The sequence below is a fragment of the Podarcis gaigeae genome (genome assembly GCF_964106915.1).
Source record: "Podarcis gaigeae genome assembly, chromosome: 1".
Taxonomy (NCBI): Eukaryota; Metazoa; Chordata; class Lepidosauria; order Squamata; family Lacertidae; genus Podarcis; species Podarcis gaigeae.
The window spans coordinates 46,937,113-46,947,730 of record NC_139678.1 but is presented as its reverse complement, the minus strand read 5'-3'; the positions used below and the strand labels follow the sequence as shown (position 1 = coordinate 46,947,730).

General features: G+C 45.3%; 1 pseudogene across 1 annotated transcript; it reads right to left on the bottom strand.

Moving 5' to 3' along the window:
• Positions 1-5,994: 5,994 nt before the first annotated feature.
• Positions 5,995-10,151, bottom strand: LOC310848249 (disintegrin and metalloproteinase domain-containing protein 20 pseudogene; annotated as a pseudogene). Its single transcript has one exon. The product of its transcript is annotated as a disintegrin and metalloproteinase domain-containing protein 20 pseudogene (transcript).
• Between the last annotated feature and the right edge of the window lie 467 nt (positions 10,152-10,618).

The window sequence follows — 10,618 nt, the reverse complement described above, 5'->3', positions numbered from 1 at the left end:
AAGAAAGTTCCCTCTTTACCTAGGGGGTTCTTAGTTCTCCAAGTATCAATTAAATCCATATTGTCTGTCATTTCAAAAAAGGTCTTCGGTAGTCTTCCATCTTTTGTAACTACCTGTCTTTCAGATTTATCCATATTTGTCGACACTATGCCGTTCATATCTCCCATCAAAATAATATTATGGTCCATAAAATCCAACAACGTCTCATGCAGTTTCTTGTAAAATTCCGATTTCCCCTCATTTGGTGCGTAGACTCCAACTATCAATAGTCTCTCTCCTTGAAATTGTATTTCAATTGCCACAAATCGTCCATGTTCGTCTTTAAAAAGGAATTTTGGTGATAATTTTTCTTTTGCATAAATCACAACTCCTCTTTTTTTTACTTTGTCCGATGAAATAAATTCCTGGCCTAATCTTTTATTTATCAATACTTTCCTGTGGAGTCTTGTTACATGAGTTTCTTGTAGACAAATCAAGTCCAAATGTTCCTTTTTCAACAAATGAAAAATTCTTTTCCTCTTATCCGGGGAGTTCATACCCCTGATGTTCCAAGTTAGTTAGCCCTGTTCAATCTGGCTGGAAAACATCAAGTCCATCGCACTAAAGAATTTCCTCAAGTCTTTTAAGGCGCTATTATTATTTGCCATCAGGGGCCTCACCCAATCTCTAGCCCCTCCCTCAAGGTGTCCAATCACAAAACCCACTCTCGATTCCTCATCAGCAAAGTCATCGTGTTGCAGGTTCAGTGCATACTGCATCTCTGTCTTAAAGGCTTGGTAGTTCCTTGGATCACCCCCAAATTTCTGTACCAACCCAGGTACCTTCCTTCCGATGGGGGTGGGTTTCCCCTGTGCATCCTGCGCCCTCCTTTCCTCAAGCCATGCCGTTAGCAGTGCCAGCTGGTGCTCCAAAGCTCTGTTTCTCTCCTCCAGAGTTGGTCCCCCTCCAGCTCCTCCTGCTCCTCCGGCTCCGGTTGGGTTGCTCATGATGCCTCTCCTTCGCACAAGCAGCGTCAAGGACTGTGATGGCCTGGGATTCCGATTCAGAGGCTGAACCAGAGGAATCCCAGCCTGCACAGGAGTCCCCACCTCCAGGGCCGGCTGAATTGGGGCAGGGCTTGGATTCTGAAGCACCTGCACCTGTGTTAGATCCTCAGGAGCAGGCAGCAGGTGATCCCACTCTGGCTCCAGGAGTGGTTGAGGACTCAGTGCCTGCAGGTGAGTCTCCCCCTGGGCCCAGTAACCCTTTAGCCTCTCCTGATCTGCAGAGACTCAGGGCAGAGAGGCGAAGGGAACTGGTTGCTCCCAGGAGGAGTGCTCGCCTTAAGGCCAAGAGAGGCGGGTCTCCTGGGGGCCGGGACCGCCCCTAGCCTCAGAATAGATAAAGGCTAGTCAGCCCGGTCCCAGGTTGTGGGAGCAACATCGTTGTTGAGTTCCTGTTCCTGCCCGGACCCAGACCTGACTCTCCAGTGCTCCTGTTCCCCGCCCAGCTTCCTGTTTCGGACCTCGCCCCGCTCCTTGTGGACTGATTTCCAGGCTATTGACTCAGGACCGGACTTTGACTACGCCTATGGTAACCTGCCCCCCGGGATCAGCACAAGGACTGACGGATTGCTGTAATGGGAAAAGGGGGCTGCTCGTGCGTAAGCGTTTAAGCCCTCCAAGCTTTGCCATCAGTTCCTAAACTCTCCCAGTCCGCGGAGCCATGGGTGCATGGCTACCTCAATCGCTGGCAGAATCCGTCAGTGGGCGCTTCCGGAATTTACGCCAACATAAGAGTTCCTTGACGGAGACTCTCCTTCTGGATTCTCTGCGTGACAGTTTCCTGTGCGGAGTGGGCGTCCCCAGCGGAGGTCCTGAGCCCTCCCCGCTGTTCTCACTGGAAACATCTTGGAGCCATTCCTCCGATTGAGTTTCTACAGGAACTCTCCCTCTCTCCCTACTGGTTCCTTCCTCCGCATCCGAAGGTCTCCTAGCCTCCTTGAGCCCTTCCACCACCTGACTCTCCGATCGCAGTTCCCTGACAATATAGATAGATAGATAGATATTCCAGTCACCTATCTGTGTTACGAGCTCTATATGGACCACCCTCAATGTAAGACAAACTATCAGCAGAATTTTGGAGCTTCACAATAACTTTACAGTGGTGCCCCACAAGACGAATGCCTCGCAAGACGGAAAACCCGCAAGACGAAAGGGTTTTCCGTTTGCGAGTTGCTTCGCAAGACGAATTTCCCTATGGGCTTGCTTCGCAAGAAGAAAGCCCATAGGGAAATCTCCGGGGACCTCTTTTAAATGCTGGCGGTGGGGAGCAAAGCCATTCCCCCCCCCCGGCCTTCAGAAGAGGTCCAGGAAGGCCGGCGGGGGCCGAAAGGCTTTGCTCCCCACCGCCAGCATTTTAAAAGCAGTCCGGGATAGCAGGGAAGCGCTTCCCGCTATCCCGGACGGCGTTTGAAGGCAGGCGGGGGGGAGCAAAGACTTTTAAAATGCTGGGGGTGGGAAGAAAAGCCCTTGTCCCCCCCCCCAGCCTTCAGAAGAGGTCGGGGGACAGACTGTCCCCGGACCTGGTCTGAAGGTGGTTTCCATAGGAACGCATTGATTGATTTTCAATGCATTTCTATGGGAAACCGTGCTTCGCAAGACGAAAAACTCGCAAGAAGAAAAAACTTGCAGAACGAATTAATTTCGTCTTGCGAGGCACCACTGTATGCAACTGGGGTATCTATATCACTTTTTCAGTACAAGGGAATTTGACATTCCTTTTTAAAAATCAATTTTATTTTGAAAATTGTAATGTATTTCCAATTGGACAGTTATTTTTCTCCTATTTCCATGACTAAATGTAGTTGAAATGGCTTAATGCATTATTATTTTGTCCACATCAGCTGTCAGTACAGTTATCTTTCTTGAGGATTTATTCAGAAGAGATTATTCAGAAAATTAAGAAATCTCATTTAATGGACTTCTGAGTCATTTTACACCTATATCAGATAAAAAATGCAGGCATTTTGCTTTTAGTTCTTAAGCACTCTTTTTTCGCATTTTTAAATAAATAAATAAATGCTTCATTGGTAAGATTGTTTTATATTTTGTCCATATAACATTAATATTTTTGCTTCCACAGTTCTCTGTATCCTCTTTTTAGGTGGCTTTGATATGATGGTTTGAATTTGCTCATTAGCAACCTAATGAGACAGGAAGCATATAGTGATAAAAGACTAGAAACCAGATGATTTCTGTTTAATGGTACACAATTCTTCATGTAAGGCATATTGTCATACAGAAGATAATTTAATGTGATGTTAAAATAAGTATTTTTTATTTATGTAAAATAAATTACTGTAATATTACATTGCTTAAAGTTGCTTCATTTTCTTCAAAATTTGAGAACATTGTCATTGTAGTTGCACTGACAAAGCAAGCAATCAGTGCATGCCATTGGCCATCCTCTTTGCTACTTCCAGACTATCCAGTTGTGAAAATGAACATGTAAGTTCCATAGCATATCTTAATTTCCAGGTTTCCTGACATTTTTAAAATAAAGTTCATAGTTCCTCAGCCAGGCTTATGGGCCAGAATCCTGGGGCCTTCAGCAGGGTGATGACATATAAAAATGAGTTAGACAGCAAACAGAGAAAGAAAATGATTCCCTGAACACCATTTATACTGATCAAGAGCAGGAGGATAGAATATTCTATTTCATTTTTGTTCATTTGTGAACTTATATAAGATATGGGCTATGGCAGGGGTTCCCAACATGGTGCCTCCTGTGATGCCTGTGAAAGGTCTCAAGAAGTAACCTCTCAAAACTGCAATGCATTAGAGAATGTTTGCTCTTCCTGCTTAGTTCTTCTTTGAACTGGTTTGGCCTTTACCACACTGAATACCTTCGCCCCCTAAACATGCCCACCCCTTCACTGAATGCCAGAACTGGACACTCACCATCCATTCTGTTCTAAACAGAGAAGTGATGGATTCTCGCTGCAAGCGAACACAGCAGTGGATTCTGTTGGTGCCCTCTCCCCATTGATGAGGTGGCTGAGCATTTGTGGCCCTGTCTCTTTTTCTACTTTAAGATGTGGCAGCCATTTTGTGACTGGTTAAAAACATTTGGTTTAAAAAGGAAACATCCATAGGGCATTAATTCTACAGTTAATTCACTGCCCATTGCCTTATCCCTTCTTAACACCCACCTTCCTTTCCCTTGGTTACAAAAACAATCCCATTCCCAGGGGCTAAATTGACCTTTCCCTTTCAAATTCCTGCTCATTGGAATTTGAGCCATACCCCCTGATTTCACTAACTGCATTAGCAGCTGGGGGAAGCTAGTCAGGCATATAAATTTAGATAAGCCTAGTGAGTAAGCCTGTTCAATTGGCTAGAAGCAGATACAGGAAACCTTTTTGACTCAACAGCCAAGAACTTTAATGCCCACCACCCCATGGGCCACCTTCAACAGGTACACAGTAGCCACACACCTGTCAATAATAATAATAATAATAATAATAATTATTATTATTATTATTATTTATTTGTACCCCGCCCATCTGGCTGGGTTCCCCCAGCCACTCTGGGCGGCTTCCAACAAAGATTAAAAATACATTAAAATGTCACACATAAAAACTTTCCTGAACATGGTTGCTTTCAGATGTCTTCTAAATGTCAAGTAGTTATTTATCTCTTTGATATCTGATGGGAGGGCGTTCCACAGGGTGGACGCCACTACCGAGAAGGCCCTCTGCCTGGCTCCCTGTAGCTTTGCTTCTCGCAGTGAAGGAACCGCCAGAAGGCCCTCGGCGCTGGACCTCAGAGTCCGGGCAGAACGATGGAGGAGGAGACGCTCCTTCAGGTATACTGGGCTGAGGCTGTTTAGGACTTTAAAGGTCAACACCAACACTTTGAATTGTGCTCGGAAACTTACTGGGAGCCAATGTAGGTCTTTCAATACCGGTGTTATGTGGTCTCAGCGGCCACCCCCAGTCACCAGTCTAGCTGCCGCATTCTGGATTATTTGACATAATGATGTCAGGTAACTGATAAGTGTGCAGTACCATGCACATGCTAAAGTTGACTTATAGGGTGAAGGGAGAGATTATTTGCATAAAATGCAGTGGCAAAGCAGCACCCAGCAAGATTAAGTGCTCCACTCACCAACTGGTGAGTAGAGGATTCAATTCCGCTCTCTGCAGGGATTTACTTTGCTAATGTACTCCCCACTAGTGAAGCAGCACCCAGCAGGATTGAACCCTGCCCATGAGCTGATGCCACCGGTGGGTGTGGCTTGTGGAAAATGTCCTCATGGGCTAAATTGGAACCCCTGATAGGGCCAAGATTGACCTGTGAGCCAGAAGTTCCCCACCCCTGAGCTAGAGGGAGTCCCAACCGGCAAAATGTCAAAATAGGTCTGCTAAGTAGCCAGGAACATTTGACAGCATAAATGACACTGGAGTGGCAAAACCCAATGAGGACTGTACCAACTCTAACACTGTATGTGTTTCAAACTATCACTTTCATAGATATCATCTGCTTTGCTCTCATTAAATTCCTTGAGGTGTCCCAATAAAAAATATTGCACTGGCTGCAGAAGGCATGACTACCAAATAATCTACAGTAATTTATGTCTAGAGGCTATTATTACTTTGAATAAAAGGCAAAAATTAGATGTAATTGTAGACAACTATACTGTTCCAGGAATGATTTGCATTCATAAAACCAATCACAATACCAAAACAAATTGGTGTTCTCTTGATGAAAAGCTGATATACACCTTTTTATGAAGACATCACTATTGCAGAGTGTTTAACTAGCACCAGGGAAACCTACGTTAAAATTCCCATGCTGCCATGAAATTAGCAGGGACAGTCACCAAGATCTATCTGAGACCAGATGCTATAACCTACCTCACAGGCTATTGTGAGGTGGGAAATGAGATCTATGTATGCTTATTTGAGGTCCATGGATGAAAGGTGAGATACAAATGTAATAAATAAAAATACTTTTACATAAAATATTTTTATTAAGTAATCTGAAATAATTTCTAAGCAATAGTTTTCATGGTTGTACATCAGTAAAGGGCATTCAAAACAGTATATTGTACAATATGATAAAGATAAATTACGAAAGATGGGATATATATATATAAACTCTCACTGTTCTGAGCAAGTATCACTGTTAAGAACTGTAAACTGATTCTTCCAGGAAATATCCAAGTGTTAATGCAATCCTGATGAAGGGTTTGTGAGAAGGAAGTCAAAGACGAATGCTTTCAGTTAAATTAGAATACAAGACAGACTGAGACAGAAAGGCAAAATTTGTATTTAATTGAACCAGTTTCACTAGAGCAATTTTCTTACATTACACAGGCCCATAAATAATGTTTTCACCCCAGATGTTTGATTGTTCAAAGGGCATACAATACTGCTATAGAACATATACCACATAGCTCTGCTGGCTTGCACTTTTGTGTTCTGCAAAAACCATACATGAAATCTCCCAGAATTTATATTGTATGCCATTGTAAATCAAAAGCATGAGTTTACATTTATTCTTGTGAGGCAGCTTATGAATAGTCATAACATACTGGAGTTATGTATAGAGCAGCAGTGTGTCAGTTATACTACTAATGGATACTGCAGTTCCCAACACACTTAACACATGATTAAATATCATTTAAAGAGCTACACAAATCTTGAGTAAGAGGTTCGTGAATGTGCAATTGTCAGATGTTTTACCTCATTCCTAAAGGCATTTCAGATGTGTGAAGAAACCAATTGTATTGTCATTATTGCAGTTAAAAGAATTGTTCATAATTCTTTTTGAATGTATCATCTTTCTAGGTTTGTCTCTGGATGGCATTCTCTTGCTACTTCAATTTTTTTCCAAGCTTCCAATCCTGTCTAATTTACAGCGTACAAAAGTTAGTTTCACTGTATGCTTTTGCCTCCACAAAATGGCATTTAGAAAGATTCTTGTGGGCTTGAATATATTTTATTAGAATGGGCATATACATAATTTGCTTGAAGATGCAACTGTAAAATACTGTCCAGTTTAATTCTTTGAGCAAACTTTGTAAATGTCCACTTCCAATGGAATGTTTTTAAATGCATGCATAAATCGTTACATGAGCTTTCTTGTGGACCCAACATTTTGTTTTGGAAATTAACTACTGATATGCTTGGCCTTCAACAAGAACATGGAACTTCAGTTTCTCCATTCAGAGAGCAGAGGTACATTGTTTTTAAAAACCACAGGTGCTAATTAGAATAATTGGTCAGGTTTCAATTTATTTCCCTAATGAACAATTTGCATTACCTCCACATGACCTGCAAATAAGATCAGTCTGATAGGACCTATTTAAACAGGCCCTGGTCAGCCCCAACCCACACTAGAGTGCTCTGTTTATGTGATACTCCACAGTAATTATGTTACAACAGGCCCCATGGGAAGTCATCCTCAAACATTACTATCTAGGTGCCCAAGTATTTTCATAAGCTGATGAGCCTAGAAAATTAATAGCAAGTCAGATTTTTAAATTACTATGAGAGGCCAGACTTGTTTTACAAGCAACAAAATACATTATTTGCAGCATAATGTACTGAGTGAAATCCTTTATAAGCTCAACATCTCCTAAGTGTTTGCAATGTCAGATTAGACACTTTAGGACTTGCTGTCTTTTGAGAGCTTACTGGAGTCTGACACTTCAATGAGTAATATACAGTAATTTCAACCCTTCTATCAGTGAAATTCCTTATATGATTCCAACCCCAGCTCCAATAACAACAGTAAAAATAACTATTACAATGCTTATAGTCATACCTAAATTGCCACTCTTGGGTGGAGGGGGTCCACTGTCAATGCTGCCACCATAACCTTCATTTAGACAATATGGAGGGGCCCAACCATAGTCACAATGACAATTTTTATGAGAGTTGCACATTCCTCTGTTGTGGCACTTTGTTTGATTACAGTCATAGTTCAGAAGGGATACCTTGATACAATACCTATTAATACATATCATGCCATCACCGCATTGTGTGCCATCTCTCACTGCTCCAATATCAGCTATGCCCATTCCACTTGGGTAGTATGTACCCCAGCACAAGTTGTTGTTAACAGGAGTTTGTATTATGGTGTTATGCTCATTCAGATTGGACACTTTATCGATATTTATGCACTGGACTCTTCCACACAAGATACTACTTGTTTCACATTTCTTATAAACATCACCAGGAATAATGCCACAATTGCCAAAGCGGTCACCTCGCGTATTTATTTCTTTGAAGCAATCTAGTGGGGCAACCGTTGCTTGTTTGCCAAATATCATTTTGCACTGTTGAATGTGAGTAGAGCATTTCCCGTGATAGCAATAGGCACCATCATAGCATGGAGCTCCATCTTGCACATAAACATCTTCAGGACACCACTCTGAAATCCCAGTGCAGTATTCAGGAAGATCACAGATGTCAGTCCTTTCTCTACAAACTGTTCCAGCTGGAAGAAACTGACAGTTGGTACAGCATGTTCCAGAAGCACAAGTGGCTCCTGACCGCAACATACAATTTGACTGGCAACATGCATCCAATTCACAATGAAATTCTGAACCGCAATCACATTGTTCTCCGCTCTCTACCACCTTGTTTCCGCAATTTTCGAGCTCATACAGTTTCTCATGCTCTGGTGGAATTAACAGACATTGTTTCCTACCACTATTCATTAGGGTAGAATAACTATCAAAACTGCAATTGCTAAACTGACTTGTGTTGCTCTGTAATGAAGCCATAATGCAAGAATGCTGACTACAAGTGCAGTATTTCTCATCATGTTGCATGCCAAGGTTATGGCCCAACTGATGAGCAAAAGTTATAGTGAATGAGAACAAACTAGAAGTAATAAATGCCTCGACAGCAGATGCCCAAATGGGATCACACACTGTTCCCACAAATGATAATCCAAGCTTATCTCCAAAATGCTTATATACAAATAAGTGGCCAACATCATGCCTTAGATGGTGGATGAGGGTTGTTTTTCTCCAAGTATTAAAAACATCAAGCAGTTCATCTATACTTTTAGCAATTGCCATGAGGTTCTTTTGTGACCATATTTCCAGTCCAACTAGGACTACATGAATCCCAAGAGGCTTATAGAGTGAATCTGCAATATGGACAATATCCAGTACTTCTCTAGCAGCAAGACTTTCATTTCTGCCAGTATGGACAAACAGCTCATGTTCCACTACAACTCCAACCTTCACATATCTGGCATGTGTCTGCCAGAGTGCTCCCTGGGAACTTTTGAGCTCTACATTCTCTGGGATCTGGATCGTGGCCTCCTGGAGATTTTGATCTCCCTTAGTGAGCCCGCACCTCATGCGGACGGCGCCTTCCTTTTCTTCCAGCCGATAAACCACATGTTGAAAGTTCGTGGGTGCCTGGACCGGCTCGATTTCGTACGTCTTGTTTTCCACCTGCAGGAGGCCCCTAAGGCCTCCTGAGCATGTGCTGACCGCGACCAGAGAAGAGGGCTGGCCTTGCACAAACCCGTGGTAGAAGCAATCGTCCCTGACGAAAGGGTAGTCCGCCTGGAGGTCTCCCTCCTTGCCGTAGGTGAACACCGGGAAGTGCTGAGGCACGAAGCCTCTCTTCTGCCGGAGGTGCACCACGCGGCCCTTCCCCTGCAGCTCCACGAGGTACGTGAGGTCTTGGGGCTCCCGCCCGCGACGCGGCGCCATCCTCCTCGGGATGATCACCTCGTAGGAGACGTATCGGAAGCCCTGAGGCGGCGCCTGGCTCGAGGCCTGGCTCAGGAAGACGCCCGAGGCCAGCAGCAGCCACGCCAGTCCCCCGCCGGCGCCGCCCGGCCCCATATCTCCCCTCGCGCGCGGGCCGGGGGGCGGCCGGAGGGCCTCGCCTCACGCGGGAAGGCGGCAGCCAGGCAGGGAGTGGGAAGAAGAAGGACGAGGCTCCTCCGCTGCTGCCGCCGACGCCACCGGCGCCACCGCTGCCCTGCGGGGAGGAGAGCAGCCATCGGTGGTGTCCTCCGCCCGGCGCTCCAGCAACCGTGGAACTGAGCGGCCCGAGGGGAGGGGCGAGCGCGGGAGCCGCGGCGGCGGGGGGGGGGGGCGGGAAAACGACGCCGTTCCAGAACAAAACAGTGGCTTACCTGGCTTTTCCCCTCCAGGCGGGGCGCTCGGCCTGATTTTGCGGTCTCGCCGCCGCCCTTCTCCGCCGCTAGTCAGCCGCATCGCCGCTCTCCCTCGAGGCTCCCCTGAGAGGAATTCAGCAGGTGCATTTTGTCCCACGCGCGCTGCTTTCCCGTGCCAAGAACAAGCTCCCCGCGCCTCGTTTCTCCGCCTTCTCCTCAGGGGTTTATTCGGAGGGTGTGGGCGCGAAAAATAACAAAAGTCTCTCTGTGGCGCCTGCATGAACCGAGAGAGCGGCGAAGCACACGGAGCCGACGGCCGGTGGGTCCAAGAAGGCGGTGCAACCCACGAGGGCGCCTCTGGCCCATTCCTCGAACAGCGTCGTCGCCTCTGAGGAGGAGGAGCCGTGATTTTGCCGCCAATGGAAGCGTGTAATCCGCCGGGGTCCAAACGGCTCCCAAGGCGGCGGGCATGACAGATT